Genomic DNA, 16,888 nt, shown 5'->3' on the forward strand with positions numbered 1-16,888 from the left:
CGGGAAAGCAGACCAAATCAATGTCAGTCCCATGGCTCTCCAGCTCTAGGGTCAGGGACCTCCACAGTCCAAATTCAAAGCTCTAAGGAGACTGGCAGTGGGGCAGAAGGGTGCTTTTAATGGAAGGCTGGAGCTTTAAACTTTACCTAAAGAATTTTAGCTTCCTCCAAATAGTGCTTGGATAAATTCAGAGTTATCTTCAAAAGGAATTCTAAGGGTATGTTCTGAGTGTATAAGTTTAAAATGACGACCAGAATCATTCCTGTAGTTACCGGAATCACATTGTATTGGGGTGTGTCCCATTGTCCACCTTCAAAGAGAATACATGACAGACATGATTATACATGCCCTGAAAAAAAGACTCGCAGTTTCACTTAGGTTTCAAAAACACGCTGAAACCCTTAGGAGGGTTTTGGTGTGGAAAATGACAGACCCAAGTAAGTTTTTTAAAGCCTTTTTATGCTTTTAGAATATAGCTAGTAAGCCATGAGCACAACTTGTTACAATTTTAAAAGGTAAGGGGTTAATTCTTAGAAGACCAGCATACAAGGGAAGCAACTGTTGAAGCTGAATTATCTCAAAACAAGCAGGACTATACCATGTGGAGGGTCTGGTTTCCAGATTTGTGTTTCTAAAGACTAAAATGCTGAAAGAAACAAAAGGCCCAAACTTACACAGATCCCACATGCTCACAGACTGGCAACTCTAATTCCCAGGCACGCTGACTCACCAGGCTTTGCTGCTCAGCTCCCGCTGCTGAGGGAAGCCCAGGTACCTGGCAGGGTAAGAGGATTTCCTGGTTTCCTACTGACCCACCTACCCCAGGCTACTCACCCCTGCCCCATTGGACAGATGCTGCATTATATCAGCTTCGTCCAAATACTGGCGCCAAGGCCTTCACATAGGGACAGAACAGATGGGCCTCCCAAGAGGCCCTAATCCATTTACCCAACCAGCCCTCCACGTGAGAGCATCTTTGATTACCTGGCACAGCAGTACCAGCTGAAACCTGAAGGCATTTTACATGCCCAGCAGATGAAAAAAAGGAGGGGGAGATCAATTTAGACAGATGGTCAATGAGCAGGTGCCAGGAGGCTGGACCCCTTTCCTCTACTCTGGTCCTTTTCTTTGAAGCAAGTTGTGGTCTCAAGCCAGAAAAAAGTATTTCCAGATCTGGTGGTAAGTGTGGTCCCCTGATTACTCAATGGGCTCCCTTCTTTTGTGTCTCCCCTTTCTTTGGGAAAATAGTTCTGTACCCAGAGATTTCTCAGGCTCAATCATGGTGCTCAGCCGTGTGTCCCAGGGTGGCAGCACTTCAAGTGTTCTAAAGCTGAAAGTTTCCCTGCACCCAGTAGCTGCTGGCTAATAGCTAATAATAGTAGTCATCAATTACTGAGCGCTTGATACCATGCCAGGCACTATGTTAAGCCCTTTATGGACAATAACACTCATACATCCTTACCACAACCCCGTTTAAAGACAGGGAAGCTGAGGCACAAAGAAAATTACCCAAGATCACAAGCAGAACCTGGTATGTCTGGCTTGAGAAACCATGACCTTTCACCACTAGGCTGGACTGCTGAGCCCACCTACATCAGATCACCTCGGGAAAGCCCACCAATGGATGGGTCCCAAGCTCAGCAGTGTCACCACATCAATCACAGAGCAGCAAGTTTTACAATTAGCCACTGGAAAAAAAAAAAAAAAAAAAACATGGTCTGTGCCCTGTGCTAAGAAGGGCATCCTAGCCAACTGCCCTCTCCCAGGCAAGCATTAAGACCGTGATGCAGGCAGGCAAGATGCCGTTAGGCTCAGTCTCACTAGAGGCGGGGACTAGAATTAGTCCAAAGTTCTTAAACCTGTGATGTTTCAGCCCACCAGCATGGTTAAAAGCTTCAGGTCTTAAAGTCCTACTCTGCCACCGGATGTTCGACCCTGATCAAAACCTGAATTTCCTCAACCTGCAAAACGGTATCTACTTCAAAGAGCAGTTGTAAGGATTCAGTCAGGAAACGCAGATAAAGGGTATCTGGCACACACTGTCCTCCACACAGAAAACACTTGATATGACAACCATTATTAACAGCCGGGTAGTATCTGATTAGCCTGATGGAAGCCCCAGCTTGTCCCATCTGAACAATGGGCTCCAGGCTTTGGCTTCCCCAGGCCCAGACAGGCCGCCTATCCTTGCCTTGAGTCATGCAGTTGGGTCTTGCTCAAAAACAGTCTCTTGAACTACAGCACTGACCCTGCTCAAATGCACCATTGGTCAGAAATACCTGGGGGAATCAGATCCTCCACAGGATAAGACTTGTGAATGACGCTGAATAAAATCAAGCTGGGTATTTGCTGTGCGCTCTGGATACTCTGAATTGCTGGTCACTCCCTGTCCCTAACGTGGGACAGCCTTCCAGCCAGCTCCAGACTCCATTCCCTTTCCACTAGGTTCCAGCTCTGTAGATCTGCAAAACAGGATTTCCAACTTGCTACTTATTTATACGCATTTATACTTGCCAGTGGTCCTGCCACCTCTCTGAAGTGGACAGCCTCAGCACAATCTGAGCACCCCAGAGCCAAATTTCACTAACAGAGTATCATTATTAATGAATACCACTTTGTACTTGTTAGTACATTGTAACAGCTACATATAAATGTAGCTCTATGAAATAATTACCCCCATTTCATAGGAAGAGAAATGGAGGTACACGGAGGTCAACGAGCTATCTAGGAAGGGAGAAACTGGAGCAGGGTCATTAAGAGGAAGAGCTCTGGGAGCAGACAAACCTGGATCTGAATCATGGTGATGGAGCAACTTTGTGACCATCAGCATGTAACTTTAATGGGACAGTTGTACCTCATGGTCTGGTGGATAGAGTAAATGAGATAACCCATGTAAAATCCTCTGCCCAATATCTGGCTCATAAAAAGTATTCAGTAAGGGGGCTTCCCTGGTGGCGCAGCGGTTGAGAGTCTGCCTGCCGATGCAGGGGACGCGGGTTCATGCCCCGGTCCGGGGGGATCCCACGTGCCGCGGAGCGGCTGGGCCCGTGAGCCATGGCCGATGAGCCTGCGCGTCTGGAGCCTGTGCTCCACAACGGGAGAGGCCACAACAGTGAGAGGCCCACGTACCACAAAAAAAAAAAAAAAAAAAAAATATTCAGTAAGTGTTAGCCTTTATTACAGTTGTTATTATCACAAAGTTGGTGACAGAATCAAGTCTCCCTTCTAGAACAGTGCTCTTGTCAGCAGCCAGGCCAGGTCTCCTGGGGCAGTTCAGGTATGCTGACGCCCCAAATGCCCACAGCAGCTTTCCTGTTCTTGCAGTAAGTGATTCTGCTCTCCTATTTCAGCTAAAGTGGCATAAATGAGTGAAATGGAGTGAGAGACAAGGAGGGGTGGGAAGAAAGGAAAGGTAGGAAGAAGAATAAAAGGGGCAAAAAAGCCACAAACCAGGAAACCTACTTCTATGCACAGCCTTGGGGGTTTACTTGAAAGACAGTAACTGCTCAGCTTATGCTGGACTAAGACCAGCCTCCAGCTTTCCTCCTCCAGTCTCAGCTCTAACTTTGCCTCTCTCCCTCACTGCTTCCCTGCATCAGCTTCCAGCCTCCCTCCTCCCTGTGCCAGTCCCAGCTGCTATTCCTGAGGATGGGCTTGGCTGCCTGCCTGGCCCCAGGCCTGGCGCTGGCACTGCTGGGCTGAGGGCAATCCCAGAGGTCGTGGTCCCAGTGGCTGCTCTGGCTCCAGAGAGCCAGAGAAGAAGAGACCAGGAAACTGTTTCCATCTCTTAGGCAGTTCCATGAAGTGACAATCAGGCAAGTCCCTGTCTTCTAGGACTTACTATCTACCTCTGAAACAGAGTCACCTCTTATGGAACAGAAGGACCAAGAAGGGCTAAACCACACAAAGACAAATGGAGACAGGAAAGGAGAGTGGAGTGTGGACCAGTGTTATGGAAAGAAAGGTGGAGGGACTGATGAAGAGAAATTGGTGTTTGTGGGACATGGGGCTATATGCTTCACATACATCACCTTCAAACCTCACAACAACCTAGGCTGTCAGGGCCCTTACAGATTAGGAAACTGAGGTTTCTTAACCACTAAGCAGTGGGACTAGGAAATAAAACCAGTCTGTCAAGACTCCAAAATCAACTCAATGGGAAAGTTTCACAGAGAAGATGAGTCTTGTTCTGGGTCTTCAATGACTGGAAGCATAAAGTGGAAAGGAAGAAGGCAAAGGACCAATCTGGTTGGTCCAAGTTGAGACAGGATTTAAAAATGTTTATTAATAGCAATACCTTTTAAGTTACATGTATGTATTGAGGAGACTGACATGAATTATCACATTTAACCCACTACAACTCTATGAGGAAGATAATATAACCTTCACTTTACAGAAGGGGAAACTGAACAGAGTTCCAGGGATTTGGCCTGAGGTGATACAGGAAAACGGATTCAAACCCAGGCAGTGTAATTCTAAACTCACCATTCTACATCACTGGCCTCACTACATACTGTTCTTTGCTATGACGTATGCCAGGATATATCCTTCCCCTAAGGAGATGATGATGGCCCAAGAAGAAAAGATACATTATCAACACCTGATTGTACTCCAGAGGTACTGAGTCAACAGAGTAAACTCCCAGGAAGCCTTCAGTTCCGGTCTGGGATCTCCCTAAGCAATGTGTGTCCTTGAACAACTCCCTTAACCTCTCTGAGTTTGTGTTCCCATGATTAAAATCCTTCCAAGTCTAATACTCTAGGACTACCTTCACGTTTTGGTATCCAGAAAGGCTGAAGTTCTAGATTTGCAAGGCTTCTGAGGACAGGCATTTTGCCTCCTCAGTGAACAGCTCTCATACTTCTTGCCCAAGCCTGTTAGAGCCAAGGGAAAATGAGAAGTCCAAAAAGACACAGAAAGCAGAGCTACTCCAATCTGAACAAGAGGTAAAAGATTACACTGTTTTTGCAGGCTTCCCTGTCCTAATCATCTTAGTTTGAACTCTGCAGGGTCAGGAATAGGCCCTGATGTATGGAAAACAGAGCAAGCTGGCTCACTGTTATAGCTGGCTGGGAGCTAAAAAACAGGGGGCAAAGGCTGGCACCAAAATCCAGTGTCAGCAAGGCACTTGAGATCTACTCTGATGACTTCCTTGAGAGAAGGAACTGATCCAATCCACCCCTCCTATTCTGTTCCCATCTAGAGTCTGTTCAGAAGCAAGAAGCCACTGACGAATGTTGGTGCTTCTACATATTATAGCAATAAGAAACCCATCTTTCCAACTTCCATCCAAACAGTCTGTATAGCTAGTTGGGCGCATGATTTTACTTCTTACTATATATGCCAGACATCCAGCTGCCAGGGGCTGAAGCAGCTGTACTAGCAGAAGCCATCCCCCTGGGGAGTCTCAAAGCAAGACCACAAGAGCCTCTTGATCCCAACTGGCAGCTGCAGATGCTGAATGACCTGAGAAAAAGTTGGGAAATGGGTGGTGTCCATTTATAAACTACTTCCTAGAAAGTAAACTTGCAAAAATAACAGAAGGAAAGACTGAGGGAGTACTTTAAAATGCAAAGTCTTCTGCTTGCTGTCATTTGGAACTTGGGACTTACAAGAGCACCTTTGGAGACTAGGTCTTACCTAGAGCTACTTGGGAGGAAAAGCTATTTCCCCTGCCAAAGCAAATGAGACGCGTCTGCTATTTTCATGCTTTTAAAAGACTTTCTGTCCTAAAATGTACTGCAAGCAGCAAGCTAAAACAGCAGTTCCAGTTAGGGAGGGGTAGGAACACAAGACTTTCTACATCAACCAATCTCAAAAGTGCAGAAAGAGGGATGGAGGAAAAGTAAAATTTTTAAAAAAGAAAATAAACCAATTGGTTATATTTCTGTAAAATAATCTTAGGTCACAGGACTAAGACCAGTCAGCTTTGTACAAAAGAATTTTTCTTTTCTTTTTAAAGGGTTCTTACATTCCTTACCTTGCATACTTCAGATATACTAAGGATATATATATACAACTGAGGTCTGAGGACTGAAGTCAGTGTGGGCTCGCAAGAACAAATACTACTTGCCAAATACAACCAAGCCAACACACACGTATACTATAAAGTTTCCAAATACCAAAGAATCAAGCATTTTTGGCCTCTGGGTTCCAGAGCTGCTACATGTTTAATCCCACATGACTCAAAACAACCAAAAAAGAGCTGAATTATTCTACTGACCCACACTTGGAATAATTTTGCTGTCACTATTGATCTGGACAAGTCAGACTGTCCACTTATTTGCAAAGTACGCATCATTAACGGGCACCAGATTTCTAGGTTGGCCACTCTTTTTGTTTCTGCACCAGGTTTTTCATTAACTAACTTTCCCTGTTTAAAACCAGAGGGCTGTCTTGGATTTGTGCTCTGTGGTACCATAATAAAAATGGCGTGCCTGCTATATGCTATACTCTTTATCTCTGGTTTTAGCTTGGAGCTTATCTTCAGGACACAGCCTCATTAGGCCATACTGAAGGTAAAACCACTGGTTAGGCACCACTTCCCTGCTTCCAATTAGCATATGGATACCAGCCACCCTGGAGGTCTACCAGATTGTAGATAATTAGTCCTCAAACACCCAATTACCACATCAACTGTTCACCTTCCAGTCACCTGAGGAATTCAGTAGTCAATAACTGACTGAAAAATAGTTAACTGGAGTTGAGATTTGGTCTTTGCATCTAAGTAAAAGAAAGGCAAGAAAGGAAACTATGAAATGAGTCAAAAGATGAGAAAGGAACCCAATATAAAGATGATAAATGAGTGCATGCAGACGTCTTAGAGCAGCACCTGCATGACCACAAATGTACAGATGTGGTTTCTAGAGCCACATTTCTTCTAAATAGAGCTCAGGTTCATCACATGGTAACTAGTGTGATGTTTGCTAATTCTTTTAAAAAAAAAATCCAAATTCATTAAGGCCACATTTATCAGTTTTTTCCTAGAGGCCCATGATGGAAGCTGATTGCTAATGCATAGTAGATGGGAAGAGGAAGAGGGACAGAAAAAAGATCTGTATAATAAAAGAATATCCGTTTTCAACCACATCAGTAAGCTGGTCAGAGAACTAAGGCCACTAAGACTTTCTTACCCACTGCCAAATTCAAAAGCATTACATAGTTATTCTGTAAAGTTTAGAAAATACGAGAAGCATAAAGAGAAAAAAGTCCCGTAGTATCCCACCACCTACAATTAATATTTTGGAGTATATCCTTTCAGTGTTTTACATAAGCACATATGGATGGCACAGCTAAGTAAATACATGCATGTTCATACTACACACACTGAACTTTTAAACAAAACTGGGTTGTATTGTACATTCTATTTTGCAAATGTTTCCATTTTATACTTTTTCATATAAATCTTCTCTCATCAAATGCTTTTAAAAGAGCAGCATTCAATGGCAGTACTGGTATCACCACTGACACACCAGCTATTTCACACAACCCATAAACTATTTATAGCCTACTACTCAATCTGTCAAAAATTTGGTGCTGCACTGCAGAGGGGTTACAGAAAGGTTGAGACTCTCTGTTAAAACAGATTTAATAGCCAGATAGGTCTTTCATTGATAATTTGTCAATTTAAAATAAACTCTCATTGTTGGACATTTAGTTTGCTTCCAATAGCTCACTATTATAAATAATACTGGGATAATAAGCAGAATAGCAGCTAAAATTCAGCACATTTGTAATTATTTCCTGAGAATAAATTCCTAGAAGTGGAACAACAGATCAAAGACTGTGCAAAAAAATATTATATATATAATATTCAATGTGAATTCAAAAAAAGTAGTGTCAACTTACACAATGGGAGTGTACTGGGAGTATTTACACCATCTTGTAATATGTGTCAACTAATTCAATTTCTTAAAAAAAAAGCCAAAAAAAAACACCTTACCAAAAGCACTTTAAGACATATTTAAGAAAAAATATCAAACTGCCAAAGGAGGATGGAAAACAAGAGAGAGACCATTTGCTTCATTGTAAATCACATCAAAAGACTGACAAATCCAACAATTTTGGCTCCAAGGATTTCAAGACAGTGTTGTTAAATGATGGGGGTGGGGTACGGTGTGGGGGACAGGAAGAGATTAATCATAAGGGTATGTTTCAATTATACCTACATTTCCCCAATTTATTCTTTGAAAAGAAAATGAAACTTCCCCTATGTCACATACACACACAAAAAAGATAACGCCCATCCTAAGGTCTAATGAGGTCCTCTTATAGGTTTAGCGTTGGGGTAGAAGGGTCTGACCCATGGACTTGAAACTGAGTGAATCACATGCCCAGGGAGCAAGAGCCTCGTTCAAAATGGAACTGTGGCACCCTTGAGACGGTTAATAGGCTGGATTTAGACCACAGACTTATTATATGGCTTTCTAGCTTCAGACTGGACCAAAGGATATTATCGCTTACAGCACAGACTTGTCTGCTCCCCCAGCCTCCAGGTTCTTCATCAGGTGGCCACCAATTTTCACTAGAAGATTCCTCTCCCTCACTCTTGGTCATGTAAGTTGGGTGGGGCTCATAATGGACCATGTGACTCAAGCCCACCAAAGCCTCCTATGCCCTTGGCTTCAATGATTGGGCCAGGAACATGCAGGTAACCTAAGTCAGACAAAGTGAATCTTAGCACCGAAAGCAAAGGAGGTTGGAGCTGCTTTGGTCATCTTGCCAGAAAGAGCACCAGGGAAAATAATAATGCCTATCCAAGGGTCACTGTGAGAGTTAAACTGTCTCTTCTTATCAGATGGGTCTCACCTCAAATGCATGTAAGACACCAGAATAAAATCACTACCAAGAGACAAAGAGAAAATCAGTTTCAAAGGCATTATTTGCACCCAGAATCTAATTGTACCTAAGTCAGATCAAAGCCTGAACTTTACAGTTGTATGAGCCAATTAATTCTCCTTTTTCGTAAGCCAGAAGTCAGGTTTTCTGTCACAACAGAGAGTCCCTACCAAGACACAGCTGTCACTTAGACCTCTTCTACTCACAGAGCAAAGAAACAGAAGATCTGATACCATGGTCGAAGACCAACTTACTAGGCCACAATTTCAACCCAATGTATCAAGAGACCCCTGAGCTGAACCCTAAGACCAATGATCCCAAACTCGAGCAAACTATAAAATTCCGTTACAACTGGGTGGACCATGATAATGCTATTCAAAAGAATTTGAAAGATGGTATGACTAATGAGAAAAAGAACCTTTCCAATTGCAATTCTTACAACCTTAAGCCTCCTTCAAGCAAATATGCCACAGAGCACTTACAGCTGCTTTTTTCTATTGTGTATACTTCTGTCATCTTCATGTTCCCAAGGAGGAACCTCCTCCCAGCATTCAGACACCACGTGAAAGGCCGTAAAGCAAAAGCTCTTGGAAGTCTTTCCCTATGCAATAACATGATCAATCTTCCGACTAAAATAGGTTATTTGATCTAAACCACATCCTATGAAACTGAAAGACCAGACCTGACCAGAACTTTGCTACCCTCTTGGTTTCAATGACTATTATTGAAACAATTTCTCTTTGGTTTCAAGTACTGAAGAGCCTATTTAGAAAGCATTCAGGTTTTGAAGACGGTGACAGGAAATGCCCATGTTAGTGTGTCTTTATTGGAAATACATTCCCTGTTGGTTGAAACTCGAGGCCCCAAGGTTTGAGCCTTTTTCTTCAAGTTACTTATTTCACAAATGTGCACTCATATGGCATGAGGCCAAAGGGTACATTAACATGGGTAAAGATAAGCAGATAATCATATAAAAAATAGAGCTTTATACCTGGTGGCTGGCATCATGGTATTACAGGCTTGGCAAAGTAAGACATCTTATGATTCCAGCCCAGTTCCCACCCACTTCCCGCCCATACTGATCTGACAAAATTGCCACCACCTAATGGCCAATTGCAATGCTGTCTATTAAAACTCTGCCCTGGGACTTCCCTGGTGGCGCAGTGGTTAAGAATCCGCCTGCCAGTGCAGGGGACATGGGCTCGAGCCCTGGTCCGGGAAGATCCCACATGCCACGGAGCAACTAAGCCCGTGCACCATAACTACTGAGCCTGCGCTCTAGAGCCTGCGAGCCACAACTACTGAGCCCGTACTCTGCAACAAGAGAAGCTACTGCAATGAGAAGCCCGCGCACCGCAACAAAGAGTAGCCCCCACTCGCCGCAGCTAGAGAAAGCCCACGCTCAGCAACAAAGACCCAATGCAGCCATAAATAAATAACACACACACAAAACAATAAACTCTGCCTTAGCAGGTAGGCCCTATTTTCCAAAAAAACAATGTGAGAAAATCCTAAAATAAAGCAGCAATGCCACAAGCTCTTTTTGTCACCACCTTTTAAAATCGGAAGACAGCTTTGGATCCCAAAATAAGCTGTACATATGTACACACACTCATACTCAAATTTTGCACCCCATAACTGAGGGTCCATAAAATTGCAACTTTTTTGAACTGCATGAGGGTTTTACCTGCACTGCAACCACATTCATTTCCTTCACTCAAAACCAACTGCAGATACTGCAGCTCCTACAGCTACCTTTCTGGGAAGGATAGGACATGCTTTGGATGCAGAATGACTGGGTCTGTACAGCCCAGCTCTATTCACTTCCCAGCACATCCTTAGTCACCCTGCGCCTCTGTTTTCTCACCTGAAAATTGGGACAAAGGGTCACTGTGAAGAATAAATGGCTCCTTCTTATCAGATGCATCTCCTTCAAATGCTGAGATGCATTCCCTGTCCAACCAATCTAAAGTGCCCTCTCCCTCTGATCCAGCACACTATTTTATTTCTTCAGCACATACCACTCTCTGAAATTCTTGTTTGTTAACTTATTTGTTGTCCGCTCCCCCTACTAGAAGGTAACTTCCACAAAAGCAGGGATTTTATTTCATTCACCACTTTGGCTGTGCACCTAAGCTTTGTCATGTAAGCAAATGTTTTGGTAAATATCTCCTGAATAAATAATAATCACTGATATTTGTTGGGCACTTCTATCCAAGGCACTAGTCTATGCACATTTTAAATGTATTAACTCATGCTTGAATAAATGATGAGCATGGCATATTCAGCATTGTCCCTAGCACATAGTTCTCAATATCATCTGACAGCTATTCATACCAATTCTAATTATATGATGACGTTATCAAATACTCAACAGTAAAGGAAGTTGAGCCCTAAGAATGTACAGTAGAACTTAATTTCACCACTCAAGAGCTGGTTCCTAAGGTCCAATTCCTCCTGAATGCCTTGCCTCTCAACACCCCACTACCTTCAAAGAGAAAGTAGAAAATTGTCTCATTGTTCCAATTACTCCCTACCTCATCAGTTACCATATAATGTGATACAAACACAGCTTCTCAGCAGTATCAGCTCCATCTCTCCTCACTCCACAAGCTAATTTTCACCTCAAACACAGCAAAAGCCAAAATCTGAAGCTGAAATTGGGAGATGTTCATCCTATAGTGCCTCTTTTTGACCTGTACCTTAGTCCCTGGGAAAAAATTCACATAATAATGGAAATCATTCCTGCCTCTCCCTTGAGCAAGGGTGAAAGTCCAGACAGTTTATTCAAGCCATAGCCATGCAGCACTCTAGGAAGTTCCAAGGATTTGCCAAGCAGGTGAAGTCAGTGCAAAACCTTCTGCTGCTGGTCTGAACTGCTTCTTCTCTACCGCAATAAACACAGAAATCACATTTAAGGTGTCTAGAGATGCAAGGGCAAAAGCCAGCAGCTTTTTCGCATCCTACATAGTGAACACAGAACTCACAGCCAGTTTTACACTTCTTAAGCCATCTTGTTCCACTGTAGTAATTTTTAAAATTCGCTTGATGACAGATTGGCTTTTAAGTCTGAGGGATGAAGCACGTACCTTGTCAAAGACGATAAGGGATGTGGACCATCGAGGTCCTCCATCTCTTTAGAACCACTGGAGACAATACACTACGTTTCATATAACAGCAAGAAAAGGACAAGACCTAAAATCCTAATCAGGGCCTTCAAAGCCAGACGTACTTGCCAAGAAGCAAAGGGCAGATTCCACCTCTGCTGGCTGGCAGGCCAGCCCACACATTCTGCCTAGGCATGTGAAACAGTCAGCTCTTTCTCTCCCCACCCCCAGGGGTAGCAACACCAGCAACTTTTCTAGGAGAGTATTTTATAAAAATAGAGCTTCCAACCTTAGGCTTAAAACTGAAAGGAAAAATAGCCAGAATTAGAAGTTTGTTTTAACACAATACAGTGAAAATTATAAGTTTAAGTGCTGGTAGCTGGGGACAGGGATCACACCACCACATGACTTCTCAGTGAGTCATTAAAAAATAGTACAGGCTTGTTTAACTAACAGTGGATGTCCACCAGTAATAGAGTTAAGAAGTCCATGTATCAGACGATGGAAAACTAAACTGACACTCCTTCTGCATTTGTTTCAGCAGTGGCAGGACTGACACAAATGAATTGCAGCAGCAATTTACAAGACAGAAACGCTAATAAACGTTTTTTGAGGCTAGTTGAAGAGGAAACGTTTGAAACCCTGAATTGACTCATTTTTCAGAAGTTAAATCAGTTTAACTGGGAAGAAAAGTCTCTAAACTATAATAAATCACTAACTGAAACATTTCCGGATTCCTAACACCCATTCTTGATTAACATACCTTTGTGTCAAAAGCAAAAGCCAAGTGCCAGCATTTAACAGCAAGTTGCTACCCTTTCAGTTATGAGAATCAGCCTGGCAGAACTAGATGAGAACAACAAAAATTAATCTCCAGGCCTAGATGGATGCTGTCAGGATAGTAATAAAGACCTCCCCAAAGGGCTTCTGGGTACCATAAATTATATAACAAATCTACTTCTGCCAGGCAGCCAGTATTGACTCCTATTCACCCAGGGTACTACTCAGTGTCACCAATGGGCTTATCAAAATGAAAGCGTTAACTATTATCCACCACTGCTCCAAAAAAGACACAGCGTGTTGCTCACTGTACATCAGTTTGCTGACATCACTACTCATTACGAGAAGTCACTTAATCTTAAATACAACTTTGATACTTTTTTCTTCCAGGCCGAAAAAAATTTAAAAAAAAGAAAGGAAAATATTTCATTAACTCCTTCCTCAGTAAGTTCTTCTGACTGAATTTTTTTTATTGTCTATGATGACATTCTAGTATAACAGACAATTATTTCTACTATGCATTCAAGACTTGAATGCATTGTACATTATTTATTCCTATGGAACATAAACATTCATGGCTCTCAAGCAGATAGTCAGAAATGACAAGCACAGAAAAGATGTTACTGTTTTAGTGACCGCATCTTGGATTAAAGTTCCAAGAAGGCAGGAAGTGTATATGGCAGCGTGAAAAGGGCTAACTGGCATCTAATAAACACTTTCTAAATTCAAACCATGTTCTACTCTTTCTCAAAATTAGGGATAATGCTTCTCAAGCCCACTTTTGAAAAATACAGAGTTTAAACTGCCTCTTTCAAAAAAACATACTACAGTAGAGTCATTTTTTTGTTTAGTATGCGTAAGTCTTTCAGACACTGCAAAATGAGAGCTTGAACTAAACCACTGTCTTTCCAACTTGAACTGCGACCTTCAGTAAGAAACACGTTACATGCTGACCAAATGCACATGTATATACACACACATACCACTCATTAAGCAGTATTTACTCTCACTTCAGTGATGAACTCTGATTTATGCTATTTCTTTTTTTTTATTTGGTTTTTAATTGTTGGTTATAATCCACTAATTAGATACGACCCATAGTAAGAAAAGCTCAAGATGAAACTTAAAGGTTCCCTCCAATATAGTTATTGTGCCAGACACAATGCTAGGCATTTTATAGTCGTGACAGAAGTTAATCCCTACAGCTACCCTAGGAGGTTGGTACTTTTTTAAACTGAGAAATTTAAAAATATTGTATTACTTGGGCTTCCCTGGTGGTGCAGTGGTTGAGAGTCCGCCTGCCGATGCAGGGGACACGGGTTTGTGCCCCAGTCTGGGAAGATCCCACATGCTGCGGAGCGGCTGGGCCCATGAGCCATGGCCGCTGAGCCTGCACGTCCGGAGCCTGTGCTCCGCAATGCGAGAGGCCACAACAGTGAGAGGCCCGAGTACCGCAAAAAAAAAAAAAAAAAAAAATTGTATTACTTCATTTAAAATATCAATAATATACACACTGCTATGTTTAAAATAGATAACCAACAAGGACCTACTGTATAGCACAGGGAACTCTGTAATAACCTAAATGGGAAAAGAATTAGAAAAAGGATACATGTATATGTATAATCACTTTGCTGTACACCTGAAATTAACACAACATTGTTAATCAACTATACTCCAATATAAAATAAAAACTGGGGACTTCCCTGGCAGTCCAGTGGTTAAGACTTCACCTTCCAATGCAGGGGGTATGGGTTTGATCCCTGGTCAGGGAGCTAAGATCCCACATGCCTCTTGGCCAAAAAACCAAAACAGAAGCAATACTGTAACAAATGCAATAAAGACTTTAAAAATGGTCCACATAAAAAAAAAATCTTAAAAAAATTAAATTAAAATATTAAAAAATACACACCATGTGTTACCATATGACATATGTATGCATTTTAAGCAAGGTTATCGAAGTATGTATAGTACAAAGAATAAAATATTGAAGACTTAGGAAAAGGGGAAGTCCGTATAGGAAAAAAAATAATAGCCTCTAAAAAATATAAATAAATAAAATATCAATAATAAACCATGGCATGTTAACATAAACAACATTTTTATGAAAAATAACTGTATTTCCAAAAACTTAATGAGAAGAGTGACACTGTTTTACACTTTTGCAAGTATCCCTAAGGTCTGGCTTAAAAGAAGACAGCTCATTTCCCATATATGCTTCTCCATTCAATCTTTTGTGATATAACATGTCATGTAGCCTCTATAAAACTCATGGGAGAATGACAGTATAAAGGACAAATGATGTTAGTATTATTAAGAAGAGAATTTGATCTTCCAGATCCTATGAAAGTGTCTTGGGGATCCTCCTAAAAGAGTCTCTGGGACTGAGGCCGGTACTCTTGATATTCCTATTTTACAGAAGAGGAAATAAGTTCAGAAATAAAGTACCTTACTCAAGTCCCTACACTGTAGCACAGACAGAGAAGCTCAGCCAACATTCCATCAGCTCCCCCAGTTTCCCAGCCTCTTCAGTTAGATGGGGAAATGTATCTATTTCTGGCCAAACAGCTGTAGGCAGAAATGACACAGTGAGCTGTAGACAGATGTGATACTTATTTCCCAGCCCAAGCACAGAGCTGGCATATGACATTCCAGCCATCTCTTCCCTTGCCATGGTGACCAAGACAGTTCAGCACACGATACAGCACACGAGAGTGGAACCCCTATCAGCTTGGGTCCCTGAGGGACTGTATGGAGCAGAGCACCCTTGAGCCTAAAACCCATGTGGGACATGCAAGCAGTAAACTTTCATCAGATTATGCCAAACTCTGTAAATTCTAACTCCCTAATTTTACAGTTCAGCCCCCTGCCACCTTTACTGCAGTATTCTCACAGTTTACCTACTTCTGGGATTGCTCCCTCCAGTGTCTTCCACACTGCCACTGGATTGATCTTTTTAACACACATATAGCCTGTGTGAATATGCCATGTCCCTGCTCAAAATTATTTAATAGCTCCCCTTCACCTACAAAATAAAATCCAAATTTAATAAGGCATACAAGGCTCTTCTGAATTTGGCCTCAATTACTGTCATTCTCCCGCTCTCATTCCACATCCCTCGGGCATACTGAAACATGTGCCATTCCCCAAGATGCCATGGCCTCTCATGCCTCTGTAGTTTTACACATACTGTTACCTGCGCTTGGAATGCTTCCTCTCTCTAGTCTTGGTCTTTTGAGCCCAGGTCAGATTTTACTTCTCACAGGACTCCTCTCCTGACTCCTTCAAGTTGACCTAGACCCTCTTTGTCCCTTCACACCTTCATTTATAGCACTAACATTTTGGGCACAGGTATCACAACATTTTCTATTTGTTGTTCTATCTGTTTTCATACCATAAGGTCCTTAAGAACAAGGTCCACAAAAGGCACTCAAATTTACTGGAATGAAAAACTGGCAACATATAAACATATTTATTTTTCCTGAAGCAACATGCATCCAATCCTAGAGTTCGCCCTTAAGAAAAATTCAGATTACACATACTTCACTTTGAAGTCAGTGATGAGAGAATCAAGTTTGGAGGCCAAGATCTAGAAGACAAGTTTTGAGTTTCAGAAGTTCTCTGTGAATGATCCACATTCCATCTGGGAAAGCTGCTTCCTTGCTCATATGTCTAACTTGAAAACTACATAGTCTGGTTCTTCTTAGAAAATAGTTTGTATCTGTTTGGAAACCTTGAGTACCATTAAAGTGTGTTTTTAAAGGTTTTGTCCTGTTAAGCCTCTATTGTAATCTTTTGCTTAAGCAGCCTGAGTCAAAAGTACTAAATACTTGGAGATGTTCAGAACTTGGTGTTGAGTGAGTCAATTTAAGCATTGTATGCAAATAGTAAAGCTTCAAATCAGAAAAAGGAGGAGCTTAGGCCAAACTGCTTCAGAGGGAAGGAAAAACTGCTTCCAAATGGGGAAAAGGCTACAGGAAAAGATTTTTACCTGTTGCTTAACTTTTTATTATCTCTTTCTGCTACGCCACAGAATGGTTGTGAGCTGGAAACTTAGAAAAGCAAATGTTCTGATAAATTAAGCAATTCCGGTTCTTTGACAGGGAGGTTTAAAGTCAAGAGTTAATAAAGAAAGTGTTCGAGTACACCTTTTTTTTTGACTTGAA

At 42.0% G+C, this 16,888-nt stretch overlaps 2 protein-coding genes across 6 annotated transcripts in view; one reads left to right on the forward strand and one right to left on the reverse strand.

The window, feature by feature from the left end:
• REXO5 (RNA exonuclease 5) overlaps positions 1-16,888 on the forward strand; it is a 105,411-nt gene that overhangs the window by 55,979 nt on the left and 32,544 nt on the right. The gene's annotated exons all lie outside the window — the stretch shown is intronic.
• Positions 1-16,888, reverse strand: part of DCUN1D3 (defective in cullin neddylation 1 domain containing 3) — a 35,959-nt gene that overhangs the window by 6,551 nt on the left and 12,520 nt on the right. Inside the window, exon 1 of one of the 5 annotated variants that reach the window (XM_060031867.1) lies at positions 13,987-16,883. The exons of the other annotated variants lie outside the window; for them this stretch is intronic. The gene's annotated coding sequence lies outside the window, so the exon portion shown is untranslated. Of the gene's footprint in view, positions 1-13,986; positions 16,884-16,888 lie in introns of those variants that run through there. 5 annotated transcript variants of the gene reach the window in all.

The sequence above is a fragment of the Delphinus delphis genome, chromosome 15 (genome assembly GCF_949987515.2).
Source record: "Delphinus delphis chromosome 15, mDelDel1.2, whole genome shotgun sequence".
NCBI classification, from domain to species: Eukaryota; Metazoa; Chordata; class Mammalia; order Artiodactyla; family Delphinidae; genus Delphinus; species Delphinus delphis.